The 14,272-nt window shown below is 41.3% G+C and overlaps 1 protein-coding gene across 4 annotated transcripts in view; it reads right to left on the bottom strand.

Moving 5' to 3' along the window:
* Positions 1–14,272, bottom strand: part of MGAT4C (MGAT4 family member C) — a 683,798-nt gene that overhangs the window by 129,418 nt on the left and 540,108 nt on the right. Inside the window, exon 5 of one of the 4 annotated variants that reach the window (XM_084637898.1) lies at positions 6,911–7,150. The exons of the other annotated variants lie outside the window; for them this stretch is intronic. The gene's annotated coding sequence lies outside the window, so the exon portion shown is untranslated. The remainder of the gene's footprint in view (positions 1–6,910; positions 7,151–14,272) is intronic. 4 annotated transcript variants of the gene reach the window in all.

Raw genomic sequence — 14,272 nt, 5'->3', positions numbered from 1 at the left:
ATTTTACAGAGATGATTCTTTTTTACTTCTATTAAAAGTCTTCTTGTAAGGAAACTGAATGCTTTTTCATTGTTCTAAGATCCAAGGGTTTGGGTCTGTGGTCACCTATGCAAATTGGTGAGGATTTTTACCAAACCTTCCCCAGGAAGTGGGGTGCAAGGCTTGGGAGGATTTTGGGGGGAAAGACGTTTCCAAACTACGTTTTTTCAGGAACCCAGATAAAGTTTGGTGGTGGCAGTGGAAGTCCAAGAGTAAAACAGTTTGTACCTTGGGGAAGTTTTAACCTAAGCTGGTAAAAGTAAGCTTAGGAGGGTTTCATGCAGGTCCCCACATCTGTACCCTAGAGTTCAGAGTGGGGAAGGAACCTTGACAACGACCCTGTGGCTTCTTCAGGTGCACATGCACTTGCTTTGGCCCCATTTCTGCTCTTCTAACACAGATGGAAAGAGCCCTCAGATTATCCTATCCTCCCAGTGGAGGAAGAAAGGCTGGTATAGACCCAACCCCCTTCTCTCCAACAGTCTTCCACTCAGGAAAGTGACTGTACATGAAAGCGCCCCATGCTCCCATCCTCAAACAGGAAAATAATTATATATACCTATAAACTTGATTAAAAAGGTTTTACCACGGTTGGAGATCAAACTCCACTTTGTGATAAGAGCACCTATCTGCTAGCGAAGCTTGGCACTGTTGCTAATTCTGCCTCTCCAGCATTCTGGTATAGAGAAGCAGGAGAAAGATTTCAATAAGGAGGGGAGATGGGAGTGAAGTGCATAACATCAGTAGCTTTAAATAGCTTTCAGAATCACTGCATTGTAGGCACTTCCATGGCAGACAAGTGAAGATAGCACTGAGAACTGACATCATCATCCTACCATAAATAAGGCTTTTTCTTCAAATTATATACTACAGTGCAAATATTGCATAGGTCAATGGTAGGTCATATCTCAGGCTTTCATATCCATGTGGGCTTTCAATTTAACTGCTTTTGTCCATTGAGAAGATGTGTCCTCTCCTCAGTGATAAGTGAGAGAGAAAAAAACCATAATAGTAATACTTACTAGCTGGAAGTCAACTGCCAAATGGGCACTTTAAGACTACAGCTGCGTGCTCCAGTCAAATTTAAAGGCCAAGCTATAAGAAAAGCATGCTGGCAAAAGTTCCTATAAAAGGGTGATTTGTGGGAGTTTCAGTTGTGAACAGGCAGTCATAAAGGAGTGATGGATACCATGTTCCTATAATAAAACCTGAGATCATTTTGATATCATTCAACACTGCATTTAATGTACCAGCACTTCATCACAGATGTTTTGCAAATATTTTGTTTCTCTATTAATTTTCTCCATTAAAAAGAAATATATCAAAGTGCTGCCTGTTTGTATGGTACCTGTAGGCTGCATCTAGTAGAAGAGGATTATTTTACTCTTTCATATCTTGGAAAAAAGAAAAAGCCCAGGAAATGATGGTATGTATGTTTTTGTAGAGTTTATAAATGGACTTTTTGGAGCAATTCGAATCAAAGTCCAGTGTGAAGATAGTGACCTCGGCACTTTCATCTAGAAAGTTAAGAATTCTTAGCAATGCTGAGATCTATATTACAATTCCTAATACGTAACTTCACAGCTCTGCTCAGCAAGACCTAAGATGACCCAGCACAATGGAAATATTTACTGTCTCTTGCAAGAAAAATATCACTTTAAGTAAGGATATCTATAGCATTTAATTAGAAAGTCATATATTGACTATTAAATTCTTATTTAATAAATATTTGCAGAAAATTAATTATGGTATAGTCGAAGTGTGTTCTGTGGTACTGTACTGAGAACTCTGAATTACCTGCTTAATTCTTTTGTCTGTCTCTGCCACTGATCTGCAGTACGACATTGAGCAAGTCACTTAAACTCTATGTGAGCAGACTCCTTGATGCTGCTCATTCCATATTTGGTACATGTGCACATTTTGGACCAGCCATGAAGTTGCCACAGAATGCTATCTATGCTCTGTGGGCCAATATGGAGGGTGACATGACCAGCCCACGTCAGTAGCCCACTTTTCAGTATCCTGCTTACTGGTGGGAATCAAGAGCAACTAGTGCCTGTGGGGTTCCATGTGACACTGGGAGTGCCTCCTATATAACCACACAAGAGTGGGGAAGCTTCTTGCATGACCAGTACCCAGACAGACAAAATGTTCATAGCAAATATAAAGTTTGCAATTCTACCAATTTTACCATGGAAACAGTACGTTTCTATGGAATTTTTACATGACATAATCAATTTAGCATGTAGGCTGAAACCTTTCATAGTTTGGCCTGGTTTCTTTAAGGGACTTGAATGAAAGAAAAAAAAAAAGATGTGTCTGTCATAATGGACTTTTACACCAATTAGTGTTTATAAATTCAGCTGAAAGCTGATAAGAAGTTTTCGAAAACCTAGAAATTTCTGATATCTGACATGAATGAAACCTATTGTTCTGTTTCTTCCTATTTCACCTACATTAATGAAACTGGTAATAGTTTTGGATCCCATGCCATTTTGTCATATAGTTACAGCTTGTCCTTTCACAAAAGAAAATTAGAAAACTGCTGAGTGTTATAGATATTAATGGTTGTTACAAAAGTGTAATAAAAGGCTCCTTTTCTAAAGCCCTGCCAAGCTTGTATGTCATTATTCATGAATGACTAATGTATTCAAAGGAGAAGAATGCTGATCTCCAAGGAAGCAGTGATGAGCAGCAAGAAGGAAGGGCAGAAAGAGAAAGCAGTTTGTCATGTGGGGTCCTAATAGCCGGGCTGTGTCTAATGAGTCATTTTAGCTGAAGTGAAAATTAAATTTTTTCTTGCATGTGACGGGCAGCTTATCCCTCAGGAAGGGAGATACCTCAAATCGACAAGGCTGCAGGGATAGCTCAGCAGTCCTGAACAAAATAAACAAAATCCAGTAAAATCTTACATACTAAAATTTGCTAATTGGCATATTTCATAATTTTCACAATAAATAGGAGGGCTCTCCCATCTTCTCGGCAAAGACTTAAAAGCAGTGTCTTTAAGAGTGAGACCTCATAGTAGCAAAACTACATTACTTTTACAAAGTGTTCTCCGACTAGTTTTTGAATGTTATAATTCTTGACGTCTGATTTGTGTCCATTTATTCTTTTCCGTAGAGACTTTCTGGTTTGGCCAATGTACATGGCAGAGGGGCATTGCTGGCACATGATGGCATATATCATATTGGTAGATGTGCAGGTGAACAAGCTGGCTGATAGTGTGGCTGATGTGATTAGGCCCTATGATAGTGTCCCCTGAATAGATTTGTGGACACAGTTGGCTCATTCATCTGCACATCTACCAATGTGATATATGCCATCATGTGCCAGCAATGCCCTTCTGCCATGTACATTGGCCAAACTGGACAATCTCTATGGAAAAGAATAAATGGACACAAATCAGACGTCAAGAATTATAACATTCAAAAACCAGTCAGAGAACACTTCAATCTCTCTGGTCACTCGATTACAAACCTAAAAGTGGCAATATTACAACAAAAAAACTTCAAAAAACAGACTCCAACAAGAGACTGCTGAATTGGAATTAATTTGCAAACTGGACACCATTAAATTAGGCTTGAATAAAGATGGGGAGTGGATGTGTCATTACATAAAGTAAAACTATGTCCCCATGTTTATTTTTCCCCCCTACTGTTCCTCACATGTTCTTGACAACTGCTGGAAATGGCCCATCTTGATTATCACTACAAAAGGGTTTTTTCTCTCCTGCTGGTAATAGCTCACCTTAACTGATCACTCTAGTTATAGTGTGCATGGTAACACCCATTTTTTCATGTTCTGGGTGTGTGTATGTATATATATATATATCTTCCTACTGCATTTTCCACTGCATGCATCCAATGAAGTGGGCTGTAACCCATGAAAGGTTATGCTCAAGTAAATTTGTTAGTCTCTAAGGTAACAGAAGTACTCCTGTTTTTTTAAACTATATTTTGTGATGTATTAGCTGTACTGTGCTTTATTGTTTTGGTTTAGTTAATCTGTAACTCATCAAACACATTAATTTGAAAATTGAAAACTCAGTCATTAGTATGAAAAAGCTAGGGTCTGCTGTTGAAATAAAACGCTAATTATGTAACAGTGATTTGTGTACTCAGGTTGCTCTAATGACTTCTTGTTTGTTTGTGGTCTTCCAACTTCTATACTTGTGTGTTTAACATAACAGTATTAGGGGCTTGATCCAGAGCCCAGCATGGTCAATGGGAGACTTTCCACTGACTTCAAAGCAATTCGGATTAGATTCTTTATAACTAAAGGATGCCACTCTAGGTAAGCTTTCAATCCATCCTTCAGTGGTGCAAATGTTAATAGTACTAGATATTTGTAAGAGATATGCCCCACTTGAATCATATTTTAAGGGACTAGATGTAATTTAAGTAGATCATAGGCCATGTGCTGGCCTTCTCACAGGAATTTCACCTGGAGAAAATAAACAGAGAACATCTTTTGTGTATCCTAAAAAGGGGTACTGAAGCTATATGAAGTTGAATGTATATATTTGATATAACATCAGATGAGTTGGAGTACACACATTTTTGAATTTGATGAACTAAGCATGGCTTAATATAACAACTCAAAAAACAACAGGTACTTAGGAAAATATACTATTCACTCATCTATTAAACTGTAATGGCCTCTTTTAGACGATCCTGTCCTCTTTTTGGCTTCCACTTTCCCTTAATGGAAAGCTGTCCATTACAGGCAAGGAGAAAGGAAAGGGTTTATACAGCTGAAATTGAGTTGCCAAGGGCTAGATATATGATTCTTTCATTTAGTCTGACTGTTTCTTGTGCTATGAGGACTCAACTTTGGCATAACTGATTATTACATACAGGTAATAATTAAATACTAACAACAATTGAATGTCCCTTTTGAGATTAAATTAGATGTTGTTTTTTCTGCCTCTGTTTGTGGTGTAAAAATTCAACAGTAATTAAAAGTCAAAAGAAAAATGTTCAATTGAAAATGGTCTGTCTGCTGTCATGCTATCCAGATTGTTTATTTCTTTTCCCAACACTCTTTACACACACATATATATTTACAGAAATGTGACAAATAGAAAACACCAGGAGTGCTTTATTCAAAGAGTGTCTGAGTTAATGGATCCCAAGGGGCAGATTTTCAAAAAGGTGCATTAGAGTTATAAGCACAAATTATAAAATGTGCCATTTTGAAAAGTTTATGGATTAAAACTACAGATGAATACAATAACTGGAAAAAAGTTCCATAGAGAAAATTCACACTAAAACACACATATATTTAGTGGGTAAACAATCATGCATTAAACATGATGTACAGTATATTAGTATAATTGTCTGGAAAAATGTGGTAGCTAAAATGGAATAGGAATAGAATCACACAGTGACTATAGTCTTAAAATACATGAAAGCAAAAATTAGCCACTGGAGAAATAGCTGGTTTCAGACTCTTCCATCTTTAGCTCAGTCAGTCAATATTTCCACATGAACCATAGGACTAGGTATCCAGTATCTATCTCTACATCACTATGGCTATTATCAGCTCAAACTGACAATCAGAATTAACACTTAAAGGAATCTGTTTTAAACTGAACTTCTTTCACTAACTGGGCAGAAAAAATGTGGTTATTCCTTTCCTGAAAAAGGAAAGGAAAAAAATGTCATTAATGCAGCCACAAAAGGCAAACAAGCCTGTTACAAATATACATAAGAGACAGTTAGCCAAACACCTGTCAGGGATGGACTAGATAATATTTAGTCCTGCCATGGGTGCAGGGGACTGGACTAGATGACATCTCGAGGTCCCTTCCAGTACTATGATTCTATGATAATACTGAAGTTGGCATATTTTGCCAAATTCATATTCATACATGGAAAAGGTGTTTAAAGAAGTCTTTCAAATATGATACATAATAAAGCAGGATTAGCCAAAGGTTAGTAAAGTTGAATAAGAAGATCCAAAAAATTCCACTAATATTATGTAAAAAATGTCATTAATATTAGTTTGAGCTTTTAAATTTATTTGCTTTCCTCCACTCTGTGTAGCTGCTTCTTTCCACCCCTTTGTATGTCTGCTTTCCACAAACATTGGAATCACCAACTTTGATTGACAATTTCTTTTTCCAGAAACCAAATTTTAAAGCTGAACATGCAAATTGTTAATAAAAAGATCCATGGATAGCCTTTGGAACAGAAAACAGAGACTGATAATGGTGTTTACACCACAAATCTGCACCACTGCTATAAAACAACAGATAAGCAATGAGGTGTGAGTTATATGATAAAGTTACCCTTCTTACTTGGTAGGTAAGGCATTATTTAGTATGACATTCAGCAGTGAGTTCCCAAATACAGTAAAAAAAAAAAAAAGTCTTTCTGAGATCTCCATGAATGTGCAAATATGAGGGAGAACTGGTTGATGACTCTAATCAAGAGCAGGGAAACTGGCATGTGATGTTCCTTTGGGAAGTTGTAAATTACATGCTACTCTGAATATAAAAGTTTTATACTCCAATAGTGGAATACACAAAATAATGATAAAATGTAGAGATTTAAGTCTGACATAAAGCCCACTGACAGTATTTCCATTCATATCAGTGGGGTTTAGGTAAATCTGTTAGGGCCAAATTCTTCCCTCAGTTACATCTCTGAACTTAAGGGCAAAAGTCTCCCATTGCATCCGTGGGGATAGCTCAGCTGGAGTAGGCATTCCTCCATGAGGGAGGGCAAATGGTGGTAGGAGCGCCACAAAGGGAAGACAAATTTAGTTTATGGCCAGCCCCATTGGCCAGAGGCTTCCCAGGAAATTCTCTGAATCAGTGCATCTCCCAGTTGGTTTTGCACTGTCTGGTTTGTTGCTGACTTACCTCCTCTGTGAATTTTATCAGCTGACTCCTGACTCCTGATGGAGTGGAAGTTGTGAGTGGCTTCAGCACCTGCACCCCTGCTCCCTTCCATTGCTGAGATTCACAACTCTGGGTACAAACTGGGTCCACCTCCAGCAGACATTTTGATCAGGTCTAGTTATACCCTTTGTTGCTGAGTTCAGTGGTCATCTTCAGGGTGGGAGCAAGCCTCACACAAAGCTAAGCCATTTGGTACATGCACTGAAGAATAATGGGCAGAACAAGATAACAAATTAAAAGAAAGTCTAGATGTATTAATTAAATATAATGAGGATGACAGCCAAGATTAGGGCTGGAGGTCCTGAGCTGTGAGCAACTGGAGGATTCTGTTCATTTTGATTAATTTAAAAGATGACTGAAGTTTAAAATGAGTTTGAAGTAGCAAACAAGAAGTGAACCAAGGGGAAATACTTTGTATTAAATGAGATAATAGAGATTTAGAATAGCAACAGAGAAGCAGAAACACTGACACAGAACAGAAGGCACTTTGGGGATGTCATTAATGGTTGGTTTTTGTTTGTCTGTTTGCTTAAAGGTGATTTTACTTGTAGATATATGTATTTGGACTAATGGAACATTTGTACTTACATAATTTACAATCCTGCTGATAGTGTAATTGACTAGTTTATGTTAAGGTTTTATTTGTCACCTAACCTCTGTCACACCTAGAGTAGATTATGATAATCAGTATATTTAGACTCCATCCAGTATGTGAATTATTTCCTTTACCAGACAAGTCTCTGCATGACAGAAGCCCTGGTGGTACTATTTAGAGAAGCCACACTGCTGGTTAGAGCCAGAAGCGCAGGTATTATGCCTATTTACTATACAAAACTAACAATCATTACATTATTATTAATCAGTGAATACTACATACGTTTGGTCAGAATGGGATTAGGATAGTGATTTATTATGCATCACCACACGGCTGTCACATGAATGATGCACTGTATAACACTAAAAGCTGCTGCTCTGATGAAGTATAATACCAAATGCCATCACTCCAGGGATGTATTTCATCATGGCAATAGAACCTACAATAAAATACATCAGAGCAGTTGCAAGTATAATATATCCTCAAAGCAGGAGTCCTTCATGATATGCTACATGATAGTTCACTCTGTGTGTTCCTATAATTAGGATTGAATTTCCCTACTTTCCTGATATGAACATTAGCTCTCATCTGCAAACAGGCCTAAAAACAAACTCTTAGGCTGAAATTTTTAACAAATTCCTCTGTTTATCGTGAGCTCACCTATCTGAGCAGGACATTGCCATTTTTTTTGAAAAAACAATTTCTCAATATCTGGTAGTAGTATTTTTCCTTTCCCTCTCCTATCTAGCTCTGATCCCTCTCTGTTTACCCTAGTTTTCAAATGGTGGGGTCTATGTCTCTAAGATGATACATAGATACTAAGGTCAGAAGGGACCATTATGATCATCTAGTCTGACCTCCTGCACAACGCAGGCCACAGAATTTCAGCCACCCACTCCTGCAAAAAACCTCTCACCCATGTCTGAGCTATTGAAGTCCTCAAATCGTGGTTTAAAGACTTCAAGTAGCAGAGAATCCTCCAGCAAGTGACTCATGTCCCATGCTACAGAGGAAGGCGAAAAACCTCCAGGGCCTCTTCCAATCTGCCCTGGAGCAAAATTCCTTCCCGATCCCAAATATGGCGATCAGCTAAACCCTGAGCATATGGGCAAGATTCACCAGCCAGATACTACAGAAAATTTTTTCCTGGGTAACTCAGATCCCACCCTATCTAATATCCCATCACAGGCCATTAGGCCTATTTACCATGAATATTTAATTACCAAAACCATGTTATCCCATCATACCATCTCCTCCATAAACTTATTGAGGATAATCTTAAAGCCAGATAGATCTTTGCCCCCACTGCTTCCCTTGGAAGGCTATTCCAAAACTTCACTCCTCTGATGGTTAGAAACCTTCATCTAATTTCAAGTCTAAAGTTCCTGGTGGCCAGTTTATAACCATTTGTTCCTGTGTACATTGGTACTGAGCTTAAATAATTCCTTTCCCTCGCTGGTATTTATCCCTCTGATATATTTATAGAGAGCAATCATCTCTCCCGTCAACCTTCTTTTAGTTAGGCTAAACAAGCCAAGCTCCTTGAGTCTCCTTTCATAAGACAAGTTTTCCATTCCTACCCCTTAATCCACATCTCTTCTATCTCTTGCCCTCCCTGAGCTATTTATTTCATGTTTCCTCTTGCCCCTTCAGCTATCCGCTCTCCTTTGGCTCATTTCAACAAAGCCATGAGCCAAATTTTAATTTCGCTTCTCAGGCCCATAGTACTTACCTGTTGATGGCAATTCAATGACCTGTGTTAAATACATTGTAGTTTCAGTCCAGATTCCAGTGGACAGGTGTCAGCCTCACAACAATGAAATGGAATGAGAATTGAAATGCTTGGTCACCACAAGACATGGTTCTCTAGGCCAGCACTGGTGGAATGTTGTGGGGGGCTCCTACTGCCTCTGATTTCAAATAAAAACATATGATTAACTCAAGTGCTGAGCTAACAATGTCTATTTTGGGCCAAACTATGTTCTTTTTTGTAGCTCCTTCATCACTTGTACAGGAGGGAACAGGAAATGGCAAAAGAGAAACAGATCAAAGGTTAAGCATAATGGCTGTTGTCAGTTCCTCAGTTATTTACACCCCAGTCCCAGAAAACAGATCTACACCCTTCCCAGGTCACATATGGCCATGCCTGTGGGCTTCTAAGAGGCTAACTAGTATGGTAAATAGGAGCCAGTGGTGTAAGACTAAAATAAACTTAAAACCTTTGCTCAGTTGTGGAGATGAGGTGAGAAAAAAAGTTATACAAATGAGTTCTCTAGCTTTTGAGCTTTACAGTTCCTGATTGTAGATTCATCCATGCACTACATCCTGCTGTGGCTGTCCAGGCCATGCAAGCTGTTTCAGCTTAGGAGTCTGTGTGACCCTTAAGTTCAGCCTCTAGTGCAGTGGTTCCCAAAGTTGTTCTGCTGCTTGTGCAGGGAAAGCCCCTGGCAGGCTGGGCTGGTTTGTTTACCTGCCGCGTCCGCAGGTTCGGCCGATCGCGGCTCCCAGTGGCCACAGTTCGCTGCTCCAGGCCAATGGGAGCTGCAGGAAGAGTCGGCCAGTACGTCCCTCAGCCCGCACTGCTTCCAACAGCTCCCATTGGCCTGGATCAGCGAACCGCAGCCACTGGGAGCCGCGATTACCAAACCTGCGGACGCGGCAGGTAAACAAACCGGCCCAGCCCGCCAGGGGCTTTCCCTGCACAAGTGATGCAACAAGTTTGGGAACCACTGCTTTAGTGGAAAGGCAGATTGACTCCATAGCCAGCTTCTGCTTGAGTTAGGTAAAACTTTGTAAAAAGGCGATTTGGCAGACTGTGAGTGTATGATGCAAGATTTGAGGAGTGAAAGAAAAGGGGAGAGAAGCATCTGCCTTACAGAGGGATGTGAAGCATTCTGATGGCTGGGCAAGAAAGAGGACTTTCATTCATGACCATTCTGCTGCTTGGGCTACTCTTCTCCCACTCAACCCAATTCACTGCTGGATTCCTATTTGTGGGTTCTCCTTCCTGAAACTAGGCAGAAGGAGTGGGAGATGCTTGGCCCCTCTTCTTCATCTTCTTGCCTGTCCTCAGAATGAAGCAGCTTCTCAGAGGGAGACCCCTTTCGGCAAATAATACTTTAAGAGGTTTTACTGACAAACTGGCCTCAAGGGAAGAACCCTCTCCTGTTGTGTGACTCATTTACTATATTCTTAATTCCCAACCTCTTCCCAAAAGCTCTGGAAAAAAACCCCAGAGTCCACTCCTGTGAAAGAGGCAGCCATGGAATATCTAACATAGCATTTTGCAACTCTTAAAGAGGATACTTCCTTCTCCGCATACAAAGCAGTATCCACAGCTGCTGAACCCACGGTGAGCTTCTTCTGCCAGCCAGCAATTGTAGACTGTTCTCTGCTGGACTGGACTATTCATTTAACTTACATTCAATAGGATTCAGATTTGAAGAAATGATTGGTTAGAGACTGGGGCATTGGCAGTCATGCCTAGAGGTTAAAGCAGGACCCACTAGCCAGGAATCAAAGCCAAGGGTCAGAACCAGGTTACATGGAATGAGGCAAGGCGGGGCAAAACCGGCTGCAAGGCTGGGAATAGGCACAAAGCTGTAGGAGCCAAGAGCAAATATTTTGAATAGCCACTGAATTGGTGCTGCCACTGGGCTTAAGAGCTGATCTGCTGATTCTTTCAACTAATCAAGTGGTGTAACCAATTAGGCAGACTACGACAGGCCAGCTGCGCTCAATAGGTTGCCAGAGACTGGCTCTGCGGCAGGCTGTTTCCTGACAGGATTTGGGGTACTGGTCTGTCTCCCAAATTTGTGAGAGTGTTGGGTCATCCTTCAGGATAGGTTGTAGATCCTTGATAATGCTTTGGAGGGGTTTTAGTTGGGGGCTGAAGATGATGGCTAAAACCCCTCCAACGCATTATCAAGGATCTACAACCTATACTGAAGGATGATCCAACACTCTCACAAATCTTGGGAGACAGACCAGTCCTTGCCTACAGACAGCCCCCCAACCTGAAGTGAATACTCACCAGCAACCACATACCACACAACAGAATCACTAACCCAGGAACCTATCCTTGCAACAAAGCCCGTTGCCAACTGTGCCCACATATCTATTCAGGGGACACCATCACAGGGCCTAATAACATCAGCCACACTATCAGAGGCTCGTTCACCTGCACATCTACCAATGTGATATATGCCATCATGTGCCAGCAATGCCCCTCTGCCATCTACATTGGTCAAACTGGACAGTCTCTACATAAAAGAATAAATGGACACAAATCAGATGTCAAGAATTATAACATTCATAAACCAGTCGGAGAACACTTCAATCTCTCTGGTCACACAATTACAGACATGAAAGTTGTGATATTACAACAGAAAAACTTCAAAACCAGACTCCAGCGAGAGACTGTTTAATTGGAATTCATTTGCAAATTGGATACAATTAACTTAGGCTTGAATAGAGACTGGGAGTGGCTAAGTCATTATGCTAGGTAACCTATTTCCCCTCAGACGTTCTTGTTAAACCCTGGATTTGTGCTGGAAATGGCCCACCTTGATTATCATACACATTGTAAGGAGAGTGATCACTTTAGATAAGCTATTACCAGCAGGAGAGTGGGGTGCGGAGAGAGAAAACCTTTTGTAGTGATAAACACCCATTTTTTCATGGTTTGTGTGTATAAAACATCTTCTGTATTTTCCACAGTATGCATCCGATGAAGTGAGCTGTAGCTCACAAAAGCTTATGCTCAGATAAATTGGTTAGTCTCTAAGGTGCCACAAGTACTCCTTTTCTTTTTGCGAATACAGACTAACACGGCTATTACTCTGAAACCTGTCTTATAACTAAGAAACTGATTTGGGTCCACACCCAGAAACCTGAAAATAAGCAAAACTTCTTCTCTCACAAGCACTGAGTCTGTATGAAAAAATGAATACTTTAGTAAGGAAAAAGGGAACACAGCATAAACTTGGGAAAGTACAGCAAAAATATATCTAAATGACTGATAAGGAAAACACACCCACACAGCAACTTTGGCAGTACACCGTTGACTCATTTCTTCACCTGCCAGAGTGAATATCCAAAAGGCAAATGTCCCTTTCCCACATCACTTCACTTTGCTCCATCCTCTAAACCCCACTCATAGTTTGCTGTTGGTGGGTAGTCCTAGAGTCCTGAACTGCACTTAGGCAAGCCTGTCTCTAGTCCTTTGGGAAATGCTACCTGGTTCTGCTCTGGGGCTCTACCACCTAACCCAGCTATAGCAATTTCAGATTTATTTAACTACTTTCTGACCAGATCTAGCTGCAAGACTGGACCCTAGATCAGGAGAGTACAAAACCATATTCGAAGGCTTTAATTAGTATTAATGAGGTAGTGTGTTTCAGTGTATTAACAGGGCACCTGTTCAAGTGGAGTCTATTACCAGTTCTGCCACTGACCTTTCAAGTGAGCTTAAACAAATTACTTAATCTCTCTGTGCTTCTGTTCCCTCCTCTGTCCTTGGTATTTGTCTATGCAGATGGTAAATTCTTCAAGGCAGGGATAGTCTTTTGTTGAGTTTGTCCTAGAGCTGGTCAGAATTTCTCAGGTGGCGTGTTTGTCTGTTGGAGAATTCCATGAAACATTTCATGGAGTCACTTTGATTTTGACAAAGTTGTAATGGAAACTAGGCAAGGTTTATGATGAAACCCTTCCTGCCAGGCAGGTTTTAAAACATGTCTGGTTTCCTGCCAGCTTACCTGCCCAGCTCCACAGTAGCCTGATCAGTGGGCTGACAGATCGTTGAAAGACTTGAAACCCTGGGAGCTATGGCTCCCAAGCTCAGAAGCTCCCTGTTCAGCTGTGACTTGTAGTCTCCTGACTCATCTTCAGCTCATCAAGAGGGGGAATCGGGTCCTGGGAGCCCTGGGAACAATGGCCCCCAAACTCCCAGGCCTGTGCGCCTCACTAGCCTGGGCTACCAGTGTCCATGGCTCTGAAGCATCTTGCCAGGTGGATGGGCCCAGACCTGGGGCTTCATTCCCTTTCATGAAGAATTTTTTGAAATTTGGGGATTTTGTTCCAAATCAGAGCAAAACCAAATGTCAAAATATCAAAATCTTCTGTTAAATGGAATTACCTTTCTCCGCACAGTTCTAGCTTGTATGGTGGCTGTCACAGGAGTGCTATATAAAAGAGTATCTGTATAAATGTAATTAGTTAGTTCAGTGGTTCCCAAACTTGCTCCGCCGCTTGTGCAGGGAAAGCCCCTGGTGGGCTGGGCCGGTTTGTTTACCTGCCACGTCCGCAGGTTTGGCCGATCATGGTTCCCAGTGGCCGCGGTTTGCTGCTCCAGGCCAATGGGAGCTGCAGGAAGCAGCAGACAGTACGTCCCTCGGCCCGCGCCCCAGCCCTGAGCCCCCTCCTGGAGCCTGAACCTCCTTCTGTACCCCACCCTCCATCCCAGTTTTGAGCCTCATCCCACAGCCAAACTCCCTCCTGGAGCCGACACCCTGAACTGCCTCCCATGCCCCAATCCCCTACCTCAGCTTTGAAACCCCTGCTGCACTCCAAACCCCTCATCTCCGGCCCCACTCCAGAGCCCAAACACCCAGCCAGAGCCCTCAACCCCACCCCCACACCAACACCCTGCCCCAGCCTGAAGCCCCCTCCTGCACCCTAAATCCCTCATTCCCAGCCCTATCACAGAGCCAGTATCCCCTCCCCCACCC

Source organism: Lepidochelys olivacea (assembly GCF_965140295.1).
Source record: "Lepidochelys olivacea isolate rLepOli2 genome assembly, chromosome: 1".
NCBI lineage: Eukaryota > Metazoa > Chordata > Testudines > Cheloniidae > Lepidochelys > Lepidochelys olivacea.
This window is presented reverse-complemented; position numbering and strand designations above follow the sequence as displayed.